We start from the raw sequence: 22167 nt of genomic DNA, 5'->3' as shown, positions 1-22167 counted from the left end.
GAAACTTTCTTTCCTTCCTCTTTCCTGCAACGAATTCCTCATTTGCTCTTGCAAACGCAGGGCTTCTTCTGAGAAACTACGTCGCGGTGCAGGGATCCTTCCAGAGGAGCAACGACATAGTTTGAGCTGGAAGGGCTTGGGAAAGCAGCCGGGGAAAAGAGGCCTCTTGCTGTTCTCTTTTCTTTCTGCCTGAATGCGGTCAATTCGCACTTGCCAAAGCAAGGTTTCCCAGCACAAACTACAAAGCAGCAGCTCTCTTGGAAGAGGAAATCCCACGCAGTGTTGCCCTGGCGAGATAGTGTTGCTGCAGTGAGGCCCAGGGAAATCACACTGCCTAGAGAAATCCTAGCAAAGCCCTGTGTTTCCCCACAGGAATGTATGTCAGTTTCAGTTCTTTGCCAGCAACGGAGCTCAGAGGCAACGTCAGATTGTGTGTATCTCAGTGAGAGAAAGAACACTGTGACTTCCCCCGTTCCTCTGACGTAAGCGCTTAGAGGGAGAAAAGCGTCCTTTGCTTTCGCTTTCCCGCAATGAGCTCGGCAGATCTGCCCTTCGCGAAGGGCCGTTTTCCCCCGGAGAACTGCCTCGCGGTAGCCCTGTTCTGGAAGTGGAACGAGTATGCAGTGTTAGCGTTCAGCTATTGTGAAGGCTCGCTTTGGCCCAGGGCAAACGAAGCGCCGGGGGAAGTCTTAGCAGAGCCCGGCGCCTTTCCACGGTTCAAAGCGTGGAACTGCAGACTCTTTTGCAAAGAAGAGAGCGCACAGGCAACAGCAGCCCGCACGTTTCTCAGTGAAAGGGAGAACTCCCTGACTTCATCCAGTTCTCTGAGCAAAGCAGGCAGAGGGAGAGAAACTTTCTTTCCTTCCTCTTTCCTGCAACGAATTGCTCCTTTGCTCTTGCAAACGCAGGGCTTCTTCTGAGAAACTACGTCGCGGTGCAGGGATCCTTCCAGAGGAGCAACGACATAGTTTGAGCTGGAAGGGCTTGGGAAAGCAGCCGGGGAAAAGAGGCCTCTTGCTGTTCTCTTTTCTTTCTGCCTGAATGCGGTCAATTCCCACTTGCCAAAGTAAGGTTTCCCAGCACAAACTACAAAGCAGCAGCTCTCTTGGAAGAGGAAATCCCACGCAGTGTTGCCCTGGCGAGATAGTGTTGCTACAGTGAGGCCCAGGGAAATCACACTGCCTAGAGAAATCCTAGCAAAGCCCTGTGTTTCCCCACAGGAATGTATGTCAGTTTCAGTTCTTTGCCAGCAACGGAGCTCAGAGGCAACGTCAGATTGTGTGTATCTCAGTGAGAGAAAGAACACTGTGACTTCCCCCGTTCCTCTGACGAAAGCGGTTAGAGGGAGAAAAGCGTCCTTTGCTTTCGCTTTCCCGCAATGAGCTCGGCAGATCTGCCCTTCGCGAAGGGCCGTTTTCCCCCGGAGAACTGCCTCGCGGTAGCCCTGTTCTGGAAGTGGAACGAGTATGCAGTGTTAGCGTTCAGCTATTGTGAAGGCTCGCTTTGGCCCAGGGCAAACGAAACGCCGGGGGAAGTCTTAGCAGAGCCCGGCGCCTTTCCACGGTTCAAAGCGTGGAACTGCAGACTCTTTTGCAAAGAAGAGAGCGCACAGGCAAAAGCAGCCCGCACGTTTCTCAGTGAAAGGGAGAACTCCCTGACTTCATCCAGTTCTCTGAGCAAAGCAGGCAGAGGGAGAGAAACTTTCTTTCCTTCCTCTTTCCTGCAACGAATTCCTCATTTGCTCTTGCAAAAGCAGGGCTTCTTCTGAAAAACTACGTCGCGGTGCAGGGATCCTTCCAGAGGAGCAACGACATAGTTTGAGCTGGAAGGGCTTGGGAAAGCAGCCGGGGAAAAGAGGCCTCTTGCTGTTCTCTTTTCTTTCTGCCTGAATGCAGTCAATTCGCACTTGCCAAAGCAAGGTTTCCCAGCACAAACTACAAAGCAGCAGCTCTCTTGGAAGAGGAAATCCCACGCAGTGTTGCCCTGGCGAGATAGTGTTGCTGCAGTGAGGCCCAGGGAAAACACACTGCCTAGAGAAATCCTAGCAAAGCCCTGTGTTTCCCCACAGGAATGTATGTCAGTTTCAGTTCTTTGCCAGCAACGGAGCTCAGAGGCAACGTCAGATTGTGTGTATCTCAGTGAGAGAAAGAACACTGTGACTTCCCCCGTTCCTCTGACGAAAGCGCTTAGAGGGAGAAAAGCGTCCTTTGCTTTCGCTTTCCCGCAATGAGCTCGGCAGATCTGCCCTTCGCGAAGGGCCGTTTTCCCCCGGAGAACTGCCTCGCGGTAGCCCTGTTCTGGAAGTGGAACGAGTATGCAGTGTTAGCGTTCAGCTATTGTGAAGGCTCGCTTTGGCCCAGGGCAAACGAAACGCCGGGGGAAGTCTTAGCAGAGCCCGGCGCCTTTCCACGGTTCAAAGCGTGGAACTGCAGACTCTTTTGCAAAGAAGAGAGCGCACAGGCAACAGCAGCCCGCACGTTTCTCAGTGAAAGGGAGAACTCCCTGACTTCATCCAGTTCTCTGAGTAAAGCAGGCAGAGGGAGAGAAACTTTCTTTCCTTCCTCTTTCCTGCAACGAATTGCTCCTTTGCTCTTGCAAACGCAGGGCTTCTTCTGAGAACCTACGTCGCGGTGCAGGGATCCTTCCAGAGGAGCAACGACATAGTTTGAGCTGGAAGGGCTTGGGAAAGCAGCCGGGGAAAAAAGGCCTCTTGCTGTTCTCTTTTCTTTCTGCCTGAATGCGGTCAATTCGCACTTGCCAAAGCAAGGTTTCCCAGCACAAACTACAAAGCAGCAGCTCTCTTGGAAGAGGAAATCCCACGCAGTGTTGCCCTGGCGAGATAGTGTTGCTACAGTGAGGCCCAGGGAAATCACACTGCCTAGAGAAATCCTAGCAAAGCCCTGTGTTTCCCCACAGGAATGTATGTCAGTTTCAGTTCTTTGCCAGCAACGGAGCTCAGAGGCAACGTCAGATTGTGTGTATCTCAGTGAGAGAAAGAACACTGTGACTTCCCCCGTTCCTCTGACGAAAGCGGTTAGAGGGAGAAAAGCGTCCTTTGCTTTCGCTTTCCCGCAATGAGCTCGGCAGATCTGCCCTTCGCGAAGGGCCGTTTTCCCCCGGAGAACTGCCTCGCGGTAGCCCTGTTCTGGAAGTGGAACGAGTATGCAGTGTTAGCGTTCAGCTATTGTGAAGGCTCGCTTTGGCCCAGGGCAAACGAAGCGCCGGGGGAAGTCTTAGCAGAGCCCGGCGCCTTTCCACGGTTCAAAGCGTGGAACTGCAGACTCTTTTGCAAAGAAGAGAGCGCACAGGCAACAGCCGTCCGCACGTTTCTCAGTGAAAGGGAGAACTCCCTGACTTCATCCAGTTCTCTGAGCAAAGCAGGCAGAGGGAGAGAAACTTTCTTTCCTTCCTCTTTCCTGCAACGAATTGCTCCTTTGCTCTTACAAACGCAGGGCTTCTTCTGAGAAACTACGTCGCGGTGCAGGGATCCTTCCAGAGGAGCAACGACATAGTTTGAGCTGGAAGGGCTTGGGAAAGCAGCCGGGCAAAAAAGGCCTCGTGCTGTTCTCTTTTCTTTCTGCCTGAATGCGGTCAATTCGCACTTGCCAAAGCAAGGTTTCCCAGCACAAACTACAAAGCAGCAGCTCTCTTGGAAGAGGAAATCCCATGCAGTGTTGCCCTGGCGAGATAGTGTTGCTGCAGTGAGGTCCAGGGAAAACACACTGCCTAGAGAAATCCTAGCAAAGCCCTGTGTTTCCCCACAGGAATGTATGTCAGTTTCAGTTCTTTGCCAGCAACGGAGCTCAGAGGCAACGTCAGATTGTGTGTATCTCAGTGAGAGAAAGAACACTGTGACTTCTCCCGTTCCTCTGACGAAAGCGCTTAGAGGGAGAAAAGCGTCCTTTGCTTTCGCTTTCCCGCAATGAGCTCGGCAGATCTGCCCTTCGCGAAGGGCCGTTTTCCCCCGGAGAACTGCCTCGCGGTAGCCCTGTTCTGGAAGTGGAACGAGTATGCAGTGTTAGCGTTCAGCTATTGTGAAGGCTCGCTTTGGCCCAGGGCAAACGAAGCGCCGGGGGAAGTCTTAGCAGAGCCCGGCGCCTTTCCACGGTTCAAAGCGTGGAACTGCAGACTCTTTTGCAAAGAAGAGAGCGCACAGGCAACAGCCGTCCGCACGTTTCTCAGTGAAAGGGAGAACTCCCTGACTTCATCCAGTTCTCTGAGCAAAGCAGGCAGAGGGAGAGAAACTTTCTTTCCTTCCTCTTTCCTGCAACGAATTGCTCCTTTGCTCTTACAAACGCAGGGCTTCTTCTGAGAAACTACGTCGCGGTGCAGGGATCCTTCCAGAGGAGCAACGACATAGTTTGAGCTGGAAGGGCTTGGGAAAGCAGCCGGGCAAAAAAGGCCTCGTGCTGTTCTCTTTTCTTTCTGCCTGAATGCGGTCAATTCGCACTTGCCAAAGCAAGGTTTCCCAGCACAAACTACAAAGCAGCAGCTCTCTTGGAAGAGGAAATCCCATGCAGTGTTGCCCTGGCGAGATAGTGTTGCTGCAGTGAGGTCCAGGGAAAACACACTGCCTAGAGAAATCCTAGCAAAGCCCTGTGTTTCCCCACAGGAATGTATGTCAGTTTCAGTTCTTTGCCAGCAACGGAGCTCAGAGGCAACGTCAGATTGTGTGTATCTCAGTGAGAGAAAGAACACTGTGACTTCTCCCGTTCCTCTGACGAAAGCGCTTAGAGGGAGAAAAGCGTCCTTTGCTTTCGCTTTCCCGCAATGAGCTCGGCAGATCTGCCCTTCGCGAAGGGCCGTTTTCCCCCGGAGAACTGCCTCGCGGTAGCCCTGTTCTGGAAGTGGAACGAGTATGCAGTGTTAGCGTTCAGCTATTGTGAAGGCTCGCTTTGGCCCAGGGCAAACGAAACGCCGGGGGAAGTCTTAGCAGAGCCCGGCGCCTTTCCACGGTTCAAAGCGTGGAACTGCAGACTCTTTTGCAAAGAGAGCGCACAGGCAAAAGCAGCCCGCACGTTTCTCAGTGAAAGGGAGAACTCCCTGACTTCATCCAGTTCTCTGAGCAAAGCAGGCAGAGGGAGAGAAACTTTCTTTCCTTCCTCTTTCCTGCAACGAATTCCTCATTTGCTCTTGCAAAAGCAGGGCTTCTTCTGAAAAACTACGTCGCGGTGCAGGGATCCTTCCAGAGGAGCAACGACATAGTTTGAGCTGGAAGGGCTTGGGAAAGCAGCCGGGGAAAAGAGGCCTCTTGCTGTTCTCTTTCCTTTCTGCCTGAATGCGGTCAATTCGCACTTGCCAAAGCAAGGTTTCCCAGCACAAACTACAAAGCAGCAGCTCTCTTGGAAGAGGAAATCCCACGCAGTGTTGCCCTGGCGAGATAGTGTTGCTACAGTGAGGCCCAGGGAAATCACACTGCCTAGAGAAATCCTAGCAAAGCCCTGTGTTTCCCCACAGGAATGTATGTCAGTTTCAGTTCTTTGCCAGCAAAGGAGCTCAGAGGCAACGTCAGATTGTGTGTATCTCAGTGAGAGAAAGAACACTGTGACTTCTCCCGTTCCTCTGACGAAAGCGCTTAGAGGGAGAAAAGCGTCCTTTGCTTTCGCTTTCCCGCAATGAGCTCGGCAGATCTGCCCTTCGCGAAGGGCCGTTTTCCCCCGGAGAACTGCCTCGCGGTAGCCCTGTTCTGGAAGTGGAACGAGTATGCAGTGTTAGCGTTCAGCTATTGTGAAGGCTCGCTTTGGCCCAGGGCAAACGAAGCGCCGGGGGAAGTCTTAGCAGAGCCCGGCGCCTTTCCACGGTTCAAAGCGTGGAACTGCAGACTCTTTTGCAAAGAAGAGAGCGCACAGGAAACAGCCGTCCGCACGTTTCTCAGGGAAAGGGAGAACTCCCTGACTTCATCCAGTTCTCTGAGCAAAGCAGGCAGAGGGAGAGAAACTTTCTTTCCTTCCTCTTTCCTGCAACGAATTCCTCATTTGCTCTTGCAAACGCAGGGCTTCTTCTGAGAAACTACGTCGCGGTGCAGGGATCCTTCCAGAGGAGCAACGACATAGTTTGAGCTGGAAGGGCTTGGGAAAGCAGCCGGGGAAAAGAGGCCTCTTGCTGTTCTCTTTTCTTTCTGCCTGAATGCGGTCAATTCGCACTTGCCAAAGCAAGGTTTCCCAGCACAAACTACAAAGCAGCAGCTCTCTTGGAAGAGGAAATCCCACGCAGTGTTGCCCTGGCGAGATAGTGTTGCTGCAGTGAGGCCCAGGGAAAACACACTGCCTAGAGAAATCCTAGCAAAGCCCTGTGTTTCCCCACAGGAATGTATGTCAGTTTCAGTTCTTTGCCAGCAACGGAGCTCAGAGGCAACGTCAGATTGTGTGTATCTCAGTGAGAGAAAGAACACTGTGACTTCCCCCGTTCCTCTGACGAAAGCGCTTAGAGGGAGAAAAGCGTCCTTTGCTTTCGCTTTCCCGCAATGAGCTCGGCAGATCTGCCCTTCGCGAAGGGCCGTTTTCCCCCGGAGAACTGCCTCGCGGTAGCCCTGTTCTGGAAGTGGAACGAGTATGCAGTGTTAGCGTTCAGCTATTGTGAAGGCTCGCTTTGGCCCAGGGCAAACGAAACGCCGGGGGAAGTCTTAGCAGAGCCCGGCGCCTTTCCACGGTTCAAAGCGTGGAACTGCAGACTCTTTTGCAAAGAGAGCGCACAGGCAAAAGCAGCCCGCACGTTTCTCAGTGAAAGGGAGAACTCCCTGACTTCATCCAGTTCTCTGAGCAAAGCAGGCAGAGGGAGAGAAACTTTCTTTCCTTCCTCTTTCCTGCAACGAATTCCTCATTTGCTCTTGCAAAAGCAGGGCTTCTTCTGAAAAACTACGTCGCGGTGCAGGGATCCTTCCAGAGGAGCAACGACATAGTTTGAGCTGGAAGGGCTTGGGAAAGCAGCCGGGGAAAAGAGGCCTCTTGCTGTTCTCTTTCCTTTCTGCCTGAATGCGGTCAATTCGCACTTGCCAAAGCAAGGTTTCCCAGCACAAACTACAAAGCAGCAGCTCTCTTGGAAGAGGAAATCCCACGCAGTGTTGCCCTGGCGAGATAGTGTTGCTACAGTGAGGCCCAGGGAAATCACACTGCCTAGAGAAATCCTAGCAAAGCCCTGTGTTTCCCCACAGGAATGTATGTCAGTTTCAGTTCTTTGCCAGCAAAGGAGCTCAGAGGCAACGTCAGATTGTGTGTATCTCAGTGAGAGAAAGAACACTGTGACTTCTCCCGTTCCTCTGACGAAAGCGCTTAGAGGGAGAAAAGCGTCCTTTGCTTTCGCTTTCCCGCAATGAGCTCGGCAGATCTGCCCTTCGCGAAGGGCCGTTTTCCCCCGGAGAACTGCCTCGCGGTAGCCCTGTTCTGGAAGTGGAACGAGTATGCAGTGTTAGCGTTCAGCTATTGTGAAGGCTCGCTTTGGCCCAGGGCAAACGAAGCGCCGGGGGAAGTCTTAGCAGAGCCCGGCGCCTTTCCACGGTTCAAAGCGTGGAACTGCAGACTCTTTTGCAAAGAAGAGAGCGCACAGGCAACAGCCGTCCGCACGTTTCTCAGGGAAAGGGAGAACTCCCTGACTTCATCCAGTTCTCTGAGCAAAGCAGGCAGAGGGAGAGAAACTTTCTTTCCTTCCTCTTTCCTGCAACGAATTCCTCATTTGCTCTTGCAAACGCAGGGCTTCTTCTGAGAAACTACGTCGCGGTGCAGGGATCCTTCCAGAGGAGCAACGACATAGTTTGAGCTGGAAGGGCTTGGGAAAGCAGCCGGGGAAAAGAGGCCTCTTGCTGTTCTCTTTTCTTTCTGCCTGAATGCGGTCAATTCGCACTTGCCAAAGCAAGGTTTCCCAGCACAAACTACAAAGCAGCAGCTCTCTTGGAAGAGGAAATCCCACGCAGTGTTGCCCTGGCGAGATAGTGTTGCTGCAGTGAGGCCCAGGGAAAACACACTGCCTAGAGAAATCCTAGCAAAGCCCTGTGTTTCCCCACAGGAATGTATGTCAGTTTCAGTTCTTTGCCAGCAACGGAGCTCAGAGGCAACGTCAGATTGTGTGTATCTCAGTGAGAGAAAGAACACTGTGACTTCCCCCGTTCCTCTGACGAAAGCGCTTAGAGGGAGAAAAGCGTCCTTTGCTTTCGCTTTCCCGCAATGAGCTCGGCAGATCTGCCCTTCGCGAAGGGCCGTTTTCCCCCGGAGAACTGCCTCGCGGTAGCCCTGTTCTGGAAGTGGAACGAGTATGCAGTGTTAGCGTTCAGCTATTGTGAAGGCTCGCTTTGGCCCAGGGCAAACGAAACGCCGGGGGAAGTCTTAGCAGAGCCCGGCGCCTTTCCACGGTTCAAAGCGTGGAACTGCAGACTCTTTTGCAAAGAAGAGAGCGCACAGGCAACAGCAGCCCGCACGTTTCTCAGTGAAAGGGAGAACTCCCTGACTTCATCCAGTTCTCTGAGCAAAGCAGGCAGAGGGAGAGAAACTTTCTTTCCTTCCTCTTTCCTGCAACGAATTCCTCATTTGCTCTTGCAAAAGCAGGGCTTCTTCTGAAAAACTACGTCGCGGTGCAGGGATCCTTCCAGAGGAGCAACGACATAGTTTGAGCTGGAAGGGCTTGGGAAAGCAGCCGGGGAAAAGAGGCCTCTTGCTGTTCTCTTTTCTTTCTGCCTGAATGCGGTCAATTCGCACTTGCCAAAGCAAGGTTTCCCAGCACAAACTACAAAGCAGCAGCTCTCTTGGAAGAGGAAATCCCACGCAGTGTTGCCCTGGCGAGATAGTGTTGCTGCAGTGAGGCCCAGGGAAATCACACTGCCTAGAGAAATCCTAGCAAAGCCCTGTGTTTCCCCACAGGAATGTATGTCAGTTTCAGTTCTTTGCCAGCAACGGAGCTCAGAGGCAACGTCAGATTGTGTGTATCTCAGTGAGAGAAAGAACACTGTGACTTCCCCCGTTCCTCTGACGAAAGCGGTTAGAGGGAGAAAAGCGTCCTTTGCTTTCGCTTTCCCGCAATGAGCTCGGCAGATCTGCCCTTCGCGAAGGGCCGTTTTCCCCCGGAGAACTGCCTCGCGGTAGCCCTGTTCTGGAAGTGGAACGAGTATGCAGTGTTAGCGTTCAGCTATTGTGAAGGCTCGCTTTGGCCCAGGGCAAACGAAACGCCGGGGGAAGTCTTAGCAGAGCCCGGCGCCTTTCCACGGTTCAAAGCGTGGAACTGCAGGCTCTTTTGCAAAGAGAGCGCACAGGCAAAAGCAGCCCGCACGTTTCTCAGTGAAAGGGAGAACTCCCTGACTTCATCCAGTTCTCTGAGCAAAGCAGGCAGAGGGAGAGAAACTTTCTTTCCTTCCTCTTTCCTGCAACGAATTCCTCATTTGCTCTTGCAAACGCAGGGCTTCTTCTGAGAAACTACGTCGCGGTGCAGGGATCCTTCCAGAGGAGCAACGACATAGTTTGAGCTGGAAGGGCTTGGGAAAGCAGCCGGGGAAAAGAGGCCTCTTGCTGTTCTCTTTTCTTTCTGCCTGAATGCGGTCAATTCGCACTTGCCAAAGCAAGGTTTCCCAGCACAAACTACAAAGCAGCAGCTCTCTTGGAAGAGGAAATCCCACGCAGTGTTGCCCTGGCGAGATAGTGTTGCTACAGTGAGGCCCAGGGAAATCACACTGCCTAGAGAAATCCTAGCAAAGCCCTGTGTTTCCCCACAGGAATGTATGTCAGTTTCAGTTCTTTGCCAGCAACGGAGCTCAGAGGCAACATCAGATTGTGTGTATCTCAGTGAGAGAAAGAACACTGTGACTTCCCCCGTTCCTCTGACGAAAGCGGTTAGAGGGAGAAAAGCGTCCTTTGCTTTCGCTTTCCCGCAATGAGCTCGGCAGATCTGCCCTTCGCGAAGGGCCGTTTTCCCCCGGAGAACTGCCTCGCGGTAGCCCTGTTCTGGAAGTGGAACGAGTATGCAGTGTTAGCGTTCAGCTATTGTGAAGGCTCGCTTTGGCCCAGGGCAAACGAAGCGCCGGGGGAAGTCTTAGCAGAGCCCGGCGCCTTTCCACGGTTCAAAGCGTGGAACTGCAGACTCTTTTGCAAAGAAGAGAGCGCACAGGCAACAGCCGTCCGCACGTTTCTCAGTGAAAGGGAGAACTCCCTGACTTCATCCAGTTCTCTGAGCAAAGCAGGCAGAGGGAGAGAAACTTTCTTTCCTTCCTCTTTCCTGCAACGAATTCCTCATTTGCTCTTGCAAACGCAGGGCTTCTTCTGAGAAACTACGTCGCGGTGCAGGGATCCTTCCAGAGGAGCAACGACATAGTTTGAGCTGGAAGGGCTTGGGAAAGCAGCCGGGGAAAAGAGGCCTCTTGCTGTTCTCTTTTCTTTCTGCCTGAATGCGGTCAATTCGCACTTGCCAAAGCAAGGTTTCCCAGCACAAACTACAAAGCAGCAGCTCTCTTGGAAGAGGAAATCCCACGCAGTGTTGCCCTGGCGAGATAGTGTTGCTACAGTGAGGCCCAGGGAAATCACACTGCCTAGAGAAATCCTAGCAAAGCCCTGTGTTTCCCCACAGGAATGTATGTCAGTTTCAGTTCTTTGCCAGCAAAGGAGCTCAGAGGCAACGTCAGATTGTGTGTATCTCAGTGAGAGAAAGAACACTGTGACTTCCCCCGTTCCTCTGACGAAAGCGCTTAGAGGGAGAAAAGCGTCCTTTGCTTTCGCTTTCCCGCAATGAGCTCGGCAGATCTGCCCTTCGCGAAGGGCCGTTTTCCCCCGGAGAACTGCCTCGCGGTAGCCCTGTTCTGGAAGTGGAACGAGTATGCAGTGTTAGCGTTCAGCTATTGTGAAGGCTCGCTTTGGCCCAGGGCAAACGAAACGCCGGGGGAAGTCTTAGCAGAGCCCGGCGCCTTTCCACGGTTCAAAGCGTGGAACTGCAGACTCTTTTGCAAAGAAGAGAGCGCACAGGCAACAGCAGCCCGCACGTTTCTCAGGGAAAGGGAGAACTCCCTGACTTCATCCAGTTCTCTGAGCAAAGCAGGCAGAGGGAGAGAAACTTTCTTTCCTTCCTCTTTCCTGCAACGAATTGCTCCTTTGCTCTTGCAAACGCAGGGCTTCTTCTGAGAAACTACGTCGCGGTGCAGGGATCCTTCCAGAGGAGCAACGACATAGTTTGAGCTGGAAGGGCTTGGGAAAGCAGCCGGGGAAAAAAGGCCTCTTGCTGTTCTCTTTTCTTTCTGCCTGAATGCGGTCAATTCGCACTTGCCAAAGCAAGGTTTCCCAGCACAAACTACAAAGCAGCAGCTCTCTTGGAAGAGGAAATCCCACGCAGTGTTGCCCTGGCGAGATAGTGTTGCTACAGTGAGGCCCAGGGAAATCACACTGCCTAGAGAAATCCTAGCAAAGCCCTGTGTTTCCCCACAGGAATGTATGTCAGTTTCAGTTCTTTGCCAGCAACGGAGCTCAGAGGCAACGTCAGATTGTGTGTATCTCAGTGAGAGAAAGAACACTGTGACTTCCCCCGTTCCTCTGACGAAAGCGGTTAGAGGGAGAAAAGCGTCCTTTGCTTTCGCTTTCCCGCAATGAGCTCGGCAGATCTGCCCTTCGCGAAGGGCCGTTTTCCCCCGGAGAACTGCCTCGCGGTAGCCCTGTTCTGGAAGTGGAACGAGTATGCAGTGTTAGCGTTCAGCTATTGTGAAGGCTCGCTTTGGCCCAGGGCAAACGAAGCGCCGGGGGAAGTCTTAGCAGAGCCCGGCGCCTTTCCACGGTTCAAAGCGTGGAACTGCAGACTCTTTTGCAAAGAAGAGAGCGCACAGGCAACAGCCGTCCGCACGTTTCTCAGTGAAAGGGAGAACTCCCTGACTTCATCCAGTTCTCTGAGCAAAGCAGGCAGAGGGAGAGAAACTTTCTTTCCTTCCTCTTTCCTGCAACGAATTCCTCATTTGCTCTTGCAAACGCAGGGCTTCTTCTGAGAAACTACGTCGCGGTGCAGGGATCCTTCCAGAGGAGCAACGACATAGTTTGAGCTGGAAGGGCTTGGGAAAGCAGCCGGGGAAAAGAGGCCTCTTGCTGTTCTCTTTTCTTTCTGCCTGAATGCGGTCAATTCGCACTTGCCAAAGCAAGGTTTCCCAGCACAAACTACAAAGCAGCAGCTCTCTTGGAAGAGGAAATCCCACGCAGTGTTGCCCTGGCGAGATAGTGTTGCTGCAGTGAGGCCCAGGGAAAACACACTGCCTAGAGAAATCCTAGCAAAGCCCTGTGTTTCCCCACAGGAATGTATGTCAGTTTCAGTTCTTTGCCAGCAACGGAGCTCAGAGGCAACGTCAGATTGTGTGTATCTCAGTGAGAGAAAGAACACTGTGACTTCCCCCGTTCCTCTGACGAAAGCGCTTAGAGGGAGAAAAGCGTCCTTTGCTTTCGCTTTCCCGCAATGAGCTCGGCAGATCTGCCCTTCGCGAAGGGCCGTTTTCCCCCGGAGAACTGCCTCGCGGTAGCCCTGTTCTGGAAGTGGAACGAGTATGCAGTGTTAGCGTTCAGCTATTGTGAAGGCTCGCTTTGGCCCAGGGCAAACGAAACGCCGGGGGAAGTCTTAGCAGAGCCCGGCGCCTTTCCACGGTTCAAAGCGTGGAACTGCAGACTCTTTTGCAAAGAAGAGAGCGCACAGGCAACAGCAGCCCGCACGTTTCTCAGTGAAAGGGAGAACTCCCTGACTTCATCCAGTTCTCTGAGCAAAGCAGGCAGAGGGAGAGAAACTTTCTTTCCTTCCTCTTTCCTGCAACGAATTCCTCATTTGCTCTTGCAAAAGCAGGGCTTCTTCTGAAAAACTACGTCGCGGTGCAGGGATCCTTCCAGAGGAGCAACGACATAGTTTGAGCTGGAAGGGCTTGGGAAAGCAGCCGGGGAAAAGAGGCCTCTTGCTGTTCTCTTTTCTTTCTGCCTGAATGCGGTCAATTCGCACTTGCCAAAGCAAGGTTTCCCAGCACAAACTACAAAGCAGCAGCTCTCTTGGAAGAGGAAATCCCACGCAGTGTTGCCCTGGCGAGATAGTGTTGCTGCAGTGAGGCCCAGGGAAATCACACTGCCTAGAGAAATCCTAGCAAAGCCCTGTGTTTCCCCACAGGAATGTATGTCAGTTTCAGTTCTTTGCCAGCAACGGAGCTCAGAGGCAACGTCAGATTGTGTGTATCTCAGTGAGAGAAAGAACACTGTGACTTCCCCCGTTCCTCTGACGAAAGCGGTTAGAGGGAGAAAAGCGTCCTTTGCTTTCGCTTTCCCGCAATGAGCTCGGCAGATCTGCCCTTCGCGAAGGGCCGTTTTCCCCCGGAGAACTGCCTCGCGGTAGCCCTGTTCTGGAAGTGGAACGAGTATGCAGTGTTAGCGTTCAGCTATTGTGAAGGCTCGCTTTGGCCCAGGGCAAACGAAACGCCGGGGGAAGTCTTAGCAGAGCCCGGCGCCTTTCCACGGTTCAAAGCGTGGAACTGCAGGCTCTTTTGCAAAGAGAGCGCACAGGCAAAAGCAGCCCGCACGTTTCTCAGTGAAAGGGAGAACTCCCTGACTTCATCCAGTTCTCTGAGCAAAGCAGGCAGAGGGAGAGAAACTTTCTTTCCTTCCTCTTTCCTGCAACGAATTCCTCATTTGCTCTTGCAAAAGCAGGGCTTCTTCTGAAAAACTACGTCGCGGTGCAGGGATCCTTCCAGAGGAGCAACGACATAGTTTGAGCTGGAAGGGCTTGGGAAAGCAGCCGGGGAAAAGAGGCCTCTTGCTGTTCTCTTTTCTTTCTGCCTGAATGCGGTCAATTCGCACTTGCCAAAGCAAGGTTTCCCAGCACAAACTACAAAGCAGCAGCTCTCTTGGAAGAGGAAATCCCACGCAGTGTTGCCCTGGCGAGATAGTGTTGCTACAGTGAGGCCCAGGGAAATCACACTGCCTAGAGAAATCCTAGCAAAGCCCTGTGTTTCCCCACAGGAATGTATGTCAGTTTCAGTTCTTTGCCAGCAAAGGAGCTCAGAGGCAACGTCAGATTGTGTGTATCTCAGTGAGAGAAAGAACACTGTGACTTCCCCCGTTCCTCTGACGAAAGCGCTTAGAGGGAGAAAAGCGTCCTTTGCTTTCGCTTTCCCGCAATGAGCTCGGCAGATCTGCCCTTCGCGAAGGGCCGTTTTCCCCCGGAGAACTGCCTCGCGGTAGCCCTGTTCTGGAAGTGGAACGAGTATGCAGTGTTAGCGTTCAGCTATTGTGAAGGCTCGCTTTGGCCCAGGGCAAACGAAACGCCGGGGGAAGTCTTAGCAGAGCCCGGCGCCTTTCCACGGTTCAAAGCGTGGAACTGCAGGCTCTTTTGCAAAGAGAGCGCACAGGCAAAAGCAGCCCGCACGTTTCTCAGTGAAAGGGAGAACTCCCTGACTTCATCCAGTTCTCTGAGCAAAGCAGGCAGAGGGAGAGAAACTTTCTTTCCTTCCTCTTTCCTGCAACGAATTCCTCATTTGCTCTTGCAAACGCAGGGCTTCTTCTGAGAAACTACGTCGCGGTGCAGGGATCCTTCCAGAGGAGCAACGACATAGTTTGAGCTGGAAGGGCTTGGGAAAGCAGCCGGGGAAAAGAGGCCTCTTGCTGTTCTCTTTTCTTTCTGCCTGAATGCGGTCAATTCGCACTTGCCAAAGCAAGGTTTCCCAGCACAAACTACAAAGCAGCAGCTCTCTTGGAAGAGGAAATCCCACGCAGTGTTGCCCTGGCGAGATAGTGTTGCTACAGTGAGGCCCAGGGAAATCACACTGCCTAGAGAAATCCTAGCAAAGCCCTGTGTTTCCCCACAGGAATGTATGTCAGTTTCAGTTCTTTGCCAGCAACGGAGCTCAGAGGCAACATCAGATTGTGTGTATCTCAGTGAGAGAAAGAACACTGTGACTTCCCCCGTTCCTCTGACGAAAGCGGTTAGAGGGAGAAAAGCGTCCTTTGCTTTCGCTTTCCCGCAATGAGCTCGGCAGATCTGCCCTTCGCGAAGGGCCGTTTTCCCCCGGAGAACTGCCTCGCGGTAGCCCTGTTCTGGAAGTGGAACGAGTATGCAGTGTTAGCGTTCAGCTATTGTGAAGGCTCGCTTTGGCCCAGGGCAAACGAAGCGCCGGGGGAAGTCTTAGCAGAGCCCGGCGCCTTTCCACGGTTCAAAGCGTGGAACTGCAGACTCTTTTGCAAAGAAGAGAGCGCACAGGCAACAGCCGTCCGCACGTTTCTCAGTGAAAGGGAGAACTCCCTGACTTCATCCAGTTCTCTGAGCAAAGCAGGCAGAGGGAGAGAAACTTTCTTTCCTTCCTCTTTCCTGCAACGAATTCCTCATTTGCTCTTGCAAACGCAGGGCTTCTTCTGAGAAACTACGTCGCGGTGCAGGGATCCTTCCAGAGGAGCAACGACATAGTTTGAGCTGGAAGGGCTTGGGAAAGCAGCCGGGGAAAAGAGGCCTCTTGCTGTTCTCTTTTCTTTCTGCCTGAATGCGGTCAATTCGCACTTGCCAAAGCAAGGTTTCCCAGCACAAACTACAAAGCAGCAGCTCTCTTGGAAGAGGAAATCCCACGCAGTGTTGCCCTGGCGAGATAGTGTTGCTGCAGTGAGGCCCAGGGAAATCACACTGCCTAGAGAAATCCTAGCAAAGCCCTGTGTTTCCCCACAGGAATGTATGTCAGTTTCAGTTCTTTGCCAGCAACGGAGCTCAGAGGCAACGTCAGATTGTGTGTATCTCAGTGAGAGAAAGAACACTGTGACTTCCCCCGTTCCTCTGACGAAAGCGCTTAGAGGGAGAAAAGCGTCCTTTGCTTTCGCTTTCCCGCAATGAGCTCGGCAGATCTGCCCTTCGCGAAGGGCCGTTTTCCCCCGGAGAACTGCCTCGCGGTAGCCCTGTTCTGGAAGTGGAACGAGTATGCAGTGTTAGCGTTCAGCTATTGTGAAGGCTCGCTTTGGCCCAGGGCAAACGAAGCGCCGGGGGAAGTCTTAGCAGAGCCCGGCGCCTTTCCACGGTTCAAAGCGTGGAACTGCAGACTCTTTTGCAAAGAAGAGAGCGCACAGGCAACAGCCGTCCGCACGTTTCTCAGTGAAAGGGAGAACTCCCTGACTTCATCCAGTTCTCTGAGCAAAGCAGGCAGAGGGAGAGAAACTTTCTTTCCTTCCTCTTTCCTGCAACGAATTCCTCATTTGCTCTTGCAAACGCAGGGCTTCTTCTGAGAAACTACGTCGCGGTGCAGGGATCCTTCCAGAGGAGCAACGACATAGTTTGAGCTGGAAGGGCTTGGGAAAGCAGCCGGGGAAAAGAGGCCTCTTGCTGTTCTTTTTTCTTTCTGCCTGAATGCGGTCAATTCGCACTTGCCAAAGCAAGGTTTCCCAGCACAAACTACAAAGCAGCAGCTCTCTTGGAAGAGGAAATCCCACGCAGTGTTGCCCTGGCGAGATAGTGTTGCTGCAGTGAGGCCCAGGGAAAACACACTGCCTAGAGAAATCCTAGCAAAGCCCTGTGTTTCCCCACAGGAATGTATGTCAGTTTCAGTTCTTTGCCAGCAACGGAGCTCAGAGGCAACGTCAGATTGTGTGTATCTCAGTGAGAGAAAGAACACTGTGACTTCCCCCGTTCCTCTGACGAAAGCGCTTAGAGGGAGAAAAGCGTCCTTTGCTTTCGCTTTCCCGCAATGAGCTCGGCAGATCTGCCCTTCGCGAAGGGCCGTTTTCCCCCGGAGAACTGCCTCGCGGTAGCCCTGTTCTGGAAGTGGAACGAGTATGCAGTGTTAGCGTTCAGCTATTGTGAAGGCTCGCTTTGGCCCAGGGCAAACGAAACGCCGGGGGAAGTCTTAGCAGAGCCCGGCGCCTTTCCACGGTTCAAAGCGTGGAACTGCAGACTCTTTTGCAAAGAAGAGAGCGCACAGGCAACAGCCGTCCGCACGTTTCTCAGTGAAAGGGAGAACTCCCTGACTTCATCCAGTTCTCTGAGCAAAGCAGGCAGAGGGAGAGAAACTTTCTTTCCTTCCTCTTTCCTGCAACGAATTCCTCATTTGCTCTTGCAAACGCAGGGCTTCTTCTGAGAAACTACGTCGCGGTGCAGGGATCCTTCCAGAGGAGCAACGACATAGTTTGAGCTGGAAGGGCTTGGGAAAGCAGCCGGGGAAAAGAGGCCTCTTGCTGTTCTCTTTTCTTTCTGCCTGAATGCGGTCAATTCGCACTTGCCAAAGCAAGGTTTCCCAGCACAAACTACAAAGCAGCAGCTCTCTTGGAAGAGGAAATCCCACGCAGTGTTGCCCTGGCGAGATAGTGTTGCTGCAGTGAGGCCCAGGGAAAACACACTGCCTAGAGAAATCCTAGCAAAGCCCTGTGTTTCCCCACAGGAATGTATGTCAGTTTCAGTTCTTTGCCAGCAACGGAGCTCAGAGGCAACGTCAGATTGTGTGTATCTCAGGGAGAGAAAGAACACTGTGACTTCCCCCGTTCCTCTGACGAAAGCGCTTAGAGGGAGAAAAGCGTCCTTTGCTTTCGCTTTCCCGCAATGAGCTCGGCAGATCTGCCCTTCGCGAAGGGCCGTTTTCCCCCGGAGAACTGCCTCGCGGTAGCCCTGTTCTGGAAGTGGAACGAGTATGCAGTGTTAGCGTTCAGCTATTGTGAAGGCTCGCTTTGGCCCAGGGCAAACGAAACGCCGGGGGAAGTCTTAGCAGAGCCCAGCGCCTTTCCACGGTTCAAAGCGTGGAACTGCAGACTCTTTTGCAAAGAAGAGAGCGCACAGGCAACAGCAGCCCGCACGTTTCTCAGTGAAAGGGAGAACTCCCTGACTTCATCCAGTTCTCTGAGCAAAGCAGGCAGAGGGAGAGAAACTTTCTTTCCTTCCTCTTTCCTGCAACGAATTCCTCATTTGCTCTTGCAAAAGCAGGGCTTCTTCCGAAAAACTACGTCGCGGTGCAGGGATCCTTCCAGAGGAGCAACGACATAGTTTGAGCTGGAAGGTCTTGGGAAAGCAGCCGGGGAAAAGAGGCCTCTTGCTGTTCTCTTTTCTTTCTGCCTGAATGCGGTCAATTCGCACTTGCCAAAGCAAGGTTTCCCAGCACAAACTACAAAGCAGCAGCTCTCTTGGAAGAGGAAATCCCACGCAGTGTTGCCCTGGCGAGATAGTGTTGCTGCAGTGAGGCCCAGGGAAATCACACTGCCTAGAGAAATCCTAGCAAAGCCCTGTGTTTCCCCACAGGAATGTATGTCAGTTTCAGTTCTTTGCCAGCAACGGAGCTCAGAGGCAACGTCAGATTGTGTGTATCTCAGTGAGAGAAAGAACACTGTGACTTCCCCCGTTCCTCTGACGAAAGCGCTTAGAGGGAGAAAAGCGTCCTTTGCTTTCGCTTTCCCGCAATGAGCTCGGCAGATCTGCCCTTCGCGAAGGGCCGTTTTCCCCCGGAGAACTGCCTCGCGGTAGCCCTGTTCTGGAAGTGGAACGAGTATGCAGTGTTAGCGTTCAGCTATTGTGAAGGCTCGCTTTGGCCCAGGGCAAACGAAACGCCGGGGGAAGTCTTAGCAGAGCCCGGCGCCTTTCCACGGTTCAAAGCGTGGAACTGCAGACTCTTTTGCAAAGAAGAGAGCGCACAGGCAACAGCAGCCCGCACGTTTCTCAGTGAAAGGGAGAACTCCCTGACTTCATCCAGTTCTCTGAGCAAAGCAGGCAGAGGGAGAGAAACTTTCTTTCCTTCCTCTTTCCTGCAACGAATTGCTCCTTTGCTCTTGCAAACGCAGGGCTTCTTTTGAAAAACTACGTCGCGGTGCAGGGATCCTTCCAGAGGAGCAACGACATAGTTTGAGCTGGAAGGGCTTGGGAAAGCAGCCGGGGAAAAGAGGCCTCTTGCTGTTCTCTTTTCTTTCTGCCTGAATGCGGTCAATTCGCACTTGCCAAAGCAAGGTTTCCCAGCACAAACTACAAAGCAGCAGCTCTCTTGGAAGAGGAAATCCCACGCAGTGTTGCCCTGGCGAGATAGTGTTGCTGCAGTGAGGCCCAGGGAAATCACACTGCCTAGAGAAATCCTAGCAAAGCCCTGTGTTTCCCCACAGGAATGTATGTCAGTTTCAGTTCTTTGCCAGCAACGGAGCTCAGAGGCAACGTCAGATTGTGTGTATCTCAGTGAGAGAAAGAACACTGTGACTTCCCCCGTTCCTCTGACGAAAGCGCTTAGAGGGAGAAAAGCGTCCTTTGCTTTCGCTTTCCCGCAATGAGCTCGGCAGATCTGCCCTTCGCGAAGGGCCGTTTTCCCCCGGAGAACTGCCTCGCGGTAGCCCTGTTCTGGAAGTGGAACGAGTATGCAGTGTTAGCGTTCAGCTATTGTGAAGGCTCGCTTTGGCCCAGGGCAAACGAAACGCCGGGGGAAGTCTTAGCAGAGCCCGGCGCCTTTCCACGGTTCAAAGCGTGGAACTGCAGACTCTTTTGCAAAGAAGAGAGCGCACAGGCAACAGCAGCCCGCACGTTTCTCAGTGAAAGGGAGAACTCCCTGACTTCATCCAGTTCTCTGAGCAAAGCAGGCAGAGGGAGAGAAACTTTCTTTCCTTCCTCTTTCCTGCAACGAATTGCTCCTTTGCTCTTGCAAACGCAGGGCTTCTTCTGAAAAACTACGTCGCGGTGCAGGGATCCTTCCAGAGGAGCAACGACATAGTTTGAGCTGGAAGGGCTTGGGAAAGCAGCCGGGGAAAAGAGGCCTCTTGCTGTTCTCTTTTCTTTCTGCCTGAATGCGGTCAATTCGCACTTGCCAAAGCAAGGTTTCCCAGCACAAACTACAAAGCAGCAGCTCTCTTGGAAGAGGAAATCCCACGCAGTGTTGCCCTGGCGAGATAGTGTTGCTACAGTGAGGCCCAGGGAAATCACACTGCCTAGAGAAATCCTAGCAAAGCCCTGTGTTTCCCCACAGGAATGTATGTCAGTTTCAGTTCTTTGCCAGCAAAGGAGCTCAGAGGCAACGTCAGATTGTGTGTATCTCAGTGAGAGAAAGAACACTGTGACTTCCCCCGTTCCTCTGACGAAAGCGGTTAGAGGGAGAAAAGCGTCCTTTGCTTTCGCTTTCCCGCAATGAGCTCGGCAGATCTGCCCTTCGCGAAGGGCCGTTTTCCCCCGGAGAACTGCCTCGCGGTAGCCCTGTTCTGGAAGTGGAACGAGTATGCAGTGTTAGCGTTCAGCTATTGTGAAGGCTCGCTTTGGCCCAGGGCAAACGAAGCGCCGGGGGAAGTCTTAGCAGAGCCCGGCGCCTTTCCACGGTTCAAAGCGTGGAACTGCAGACTCTTTTGCAAAGAAGAGAGCGCACAGGCAACAGCCGTCCGCACGTTTCTCAGTGAAAGGGAGAACTCCCTGACTTCATCCAGTTCTCTGAGCAAAGCAGGCAGAGGGAGAGAAACTTTCTTTCCTTCCTCTTTCCTGCAACGAATTCCTCATTTGCTCTTGCAAACGCAGGGCTTCTTCTGAGAAACTACGTCGCGGTGCAGGGATCCTTCCAGAGGAGCAACGACATAGTTTGAGCTGGAAGGGCTTGGGAAAGCAGCCGGGGAAAAGAGGCCTCTTGCTGGTCTCTTTTCTTTCTGCCTGAATGCGGTCAATTCGCACTTGCCAAAGCAAGGTTTCCAAGCACAAACTACAAAGCAGCAGCTCTCTTGGAAGAGGAAATCCCACGCAGTGTTGCCCTGGCGAGATAGTGTTGCTGCAGTGAGGCCCAGGGAAAACACACTGCCTAGAGAAATCCTAGCAAAGCCCTGTGTTTCCCCACAGGAATGTATGTCAGTTTCAGTTCTTTGCCAGCAACGGAGCTCAGAGGCAACGTCAGATTGTGTGTATCTCAGTGAGAGAAAGAACACTGTGACTTCTCCCGTTCCTCTGACGAAAGCGCTTAGAGGGAGAAAAGCGTCCTTTGCTTTCGCTTTCCCGCAATGAGCTCGGCAGATCTGCCCTTCGCGAAGGGCCGTTTTCCCCCGGAGAACTGCCTCGCGGTAGCCCTGTTCTGGAAGTGGAACGAGTATGCAGTGTTAGCGTTCAGCTATTGTGAAGGCTCGCTTTGGCCCAGGGCAAACGAAACGCCGGGGGAAGTCTTAGCAGAGCCCGGCGCCTTTCCACGGTTCAAAGCGTGGAACTGCAGGCTCTTTTGCAAAGAGAGCGCACAGGCAAAAGCAGCCCGCACGTTTCTCAGTGAAAGGGAGAACTCCCTGACTTCATCCAGTTCTCTGAGCAAAGCAGGCAGAGGGAGAGAAACTTTCTTTCCTTCCTCTTTCCTGCAACGAATTCCTCATTTGCTCTTGCAAAAGCAGGGCTTCTTCTGAAAAACTACGTCGCGGTGCAGGGATCCTTCCAGAGGAGCAACGACATAGTTTGAGCTGGAAGGGCTTGGGAAAGCAGCCGGGGAAAAGAGGCCTCTTGCTGTTCTCTTTTCTTTCTGCCTGAATGCGGTCAATTCGCACTTGCCAAAGCAAGGTTTCCCAGCACAAACTACAAAGCAGCAGCTCTCTTGGAAGAGGAAATCCCACGCAGTGTTGCCCTGGCGAGATAGTGTTGCTGCAGTGAGGCCCAGGGAAATCACACTGCCTAGAGAAATCCTAGCAAAGCCCTGTGTTTCCCCACAGGAATGTATGTCAGTTTCAGTTCTTTGCCAGCAACGGAGCTCAGAGGCAACGTCAGATTGTGTGTATCTCAGTGAGAGAAAGAACACTGTGACTTCCCCCGTTCCTCTGACGAAAGCGCTTAGAGGGAGAAAAGCGTCCTTTGCTTTCGCTTTCCCGCAATGAGCTCGGCAGATCTGCCCTTCGCGAAGGGCCGTTTTCCCCCGGAGAACTGCCTCGCGGTAGCCCTGTTCTGGAAGTGGAACGAGTATGCAGTGTTAGCGTTCAGCTATTGTGAAGGCTCGCTTTGGCCCAGGGCAAACGAAACGCCGGGGGAAGTCTTAGCAGAGCCCGGCGCCTTTCCACGGTTCAAAGCGTGGAACTGCAGACTCTTTTGCAAAGAAGAGAGCGCACAGGCAAAAGCAGCCCGCACGTTTCTCAGTGAAAGGGAGAACTCCCTGACTTCATCCAGTTCTCTGAGCAAAGCAGGCAGAGGGAGAGAAACTTTCTTTCCTTCCTCTTTCCTGCAACGAATTCCTCATTTGCTCTTGCAAAAGCAGGGCTTCTTCTGAAAAACTACGTCGCGGTGCAGGGATCCTTCCAGAGGAGCAACGACATAGTTTGAGCTGGAAGGGCT

The sequence above is a fragment of the Elephas maximus genome, chromosome 11 (genome assembly GCF_024166365.1).
Source record: "Elephas maximus indicus isolate mEleMax1 chromosome 11, mEleMax1 primary haplotype, whole genome shotgun sequence".
Taxonomy (NCBI): domain Eukaryota; kingdom Metazoa; phylum Chordata; class Mammalia; order Proboscidea; family Elephantidae; genus Elephas; species Elephas maximus.
This window is presented reverse-complemented; position numbering follows the sequence as displayed.